We start from the raw sequence: 1,795 nt of genomic DNA on the forward strand, positions 1-1,795 counted from the left end.
CCTTTATTTTTAGTGGATCTGAAAGAATTTGTAGTTGTAATTGAATAATCCCTTTACAGTTATTATCAAAAACTTATCGAATACTTTCAATGAAACTTGTTCTATTTGATTGTATAAAGCTTTGCCTATTGTTGTTTTCCCAGAGCCACACATTCCCCATATCCCTATCCTATCATACAAACTTTGCTTGATTGATCATCAATAAATTCAGTAGTCTAATATAAGCATACTATGAAGCACGGACACTCATTGGATTAGGCTTGCCACAGTGTCTGACACGCATCAGTGTACGACATCAGCACGGCATACATAATTACATTGAATTATGTGTTTCTCGAATTATTATATGTGTCGACGTGTTAGTGTCCGTGTGTGTATCTGTGTTTCATAGGATATAGGTAACAAACTTCTCAATCCTACATTATTTCTTCCCTTCAAAACATGCAGCACAACTACACAGACAGAGAACTAGTATTAAGCGTCAGAAAAATAATTTCCACAAAACAGAAATGAACTTTAGTTCTAAACTTTCAAAACATATAAAAGTAGTTTACAAATGGAATCCTCTAGTCTAGTAATACAATTCTTTGATGAAGATGCTAATCTCTTTTATAAAATTTCATCGACTCATCAGCAATTTCTCTGTCATAGTATTTGACAAACAAATTTAAAAACCTCTCCTCTGCCAACCCTAATGCTTTAAGTAATGAGGGTGTTTTCAACGTAGAATTCATATTTTTTATCTTCATTGCTAGAAACACTCGTGGCTTCAAAACAGTCTCCATGCCAACAGGAAAAATGGGTACTATCTTAGCTTCAAACTTCATTGTGCCTAAAATGAAAGCCAAAAAGATCAAGTATCTCATCATCCGAAAAACCAAATAAAATCATAAAATATCTGAGGAGAATCAGAGAGCAATGATTCATCAATAGCATCACTAAGATACTCCTAATTTTGATTACATGCCTCACCTTGTGGAGCTACCTCAATAAAATTATTAAATCAAGCAAAGTGGATATATATGCATAATTGTCTTCTTTGCTTGATTGAACTCCCGTTAATTGAACTGCTTGACCATCCTGCATATCATCTAAGATCATTCTGTTCCAAATAGTTAGAAAATATCATCAATGTCATTTGCATTAGTCAAAGCAACGATAGTGTTAATTAGTATATCACATGTATTATAGTTGAGCTTGTAGAATTAAATCTAGTACCAAAGGACGCTTTGCACTTGTGTACTAGCCGAGGGAGAAACAGAAGGAAGAGGCGTGTATACCATAACTCTTGTTCACAAGTCCCACATCCTAAGTGTGAAAAAACAGAGAGGATTATTTTCCTATAAAATAGGAAAGTGGATCTAACTCACCACACATCAAAGGAGGGGACCAATAGTATACAGTGAAGTTGTCCCTTTCATTTTAGTGCTATATATCATTAGTCATTGTTCGGCGTTGTTTTTATTGGAGATTATAAGTTAAGGTGATGCATTTTTAATGTTTTTTATTTATAATTTATAATCTCCTACGAGAACAAGGGTCGAATAATGACAATATATATTAAAACATTATTAAATTGTTTTCTTAACCTTGTTCTCGTATGTTAACTGGTGCTCCCGAGACATTAATTAAGAAAAAAAATATAGTAATATCACATTGGACAGTTAATTTATTAAAAAAATTAAAAAGTATTTCTTTTAATTTAAATTTTTTTTTATTTAGTTTCATTAACCAATGCCCCGGAGGCACCGGAACATTACCTTAGTTTTTTAATTAGGGGTATGTTCAAGAAAAA

The 1,795-nt window shown here is 32.6% G+C and overlaps 1 long non-coding RNA gene across 1 annotated transcript; it reads right to left on the reverse strand.

The window, feature by feature from the left end:
• Nucleotides 1-506: 506 nt before the first annotated feature.
• LOC112422487 (uncharacterized) lies at nt 507-1,335 on the reverse strand. The gene is made up of 3 exons (XR_005642232.1): nt 1,219-1,335; nt 964-1,102; nt 507-832 (listed from the first exon to the last, which is right to left on the reverse strand). It is a non-coding gene; the product is annotated as an uncharacterized lncRNA (long non-coding RNA).
• Nucleotides 1,336-1,795: the final 460 nt, after the last annotated feature.

Source organism: Medicago truncatula, chromosome 6, assembly GCF_003473485.1.
Source record: "Medicago truncatula cultivar Jemalong A17 chromosome 6, MtrunA17r5.0-ANR, whole genome shotgun sequence".
In the NCBI taxonomy this organism is placed as follows: Eukaryota; Viridiplantae; Streptophyta; class Magnoliopsida; order Fabales; family Fabaceae; genus Medicago; species Medicago truncatula.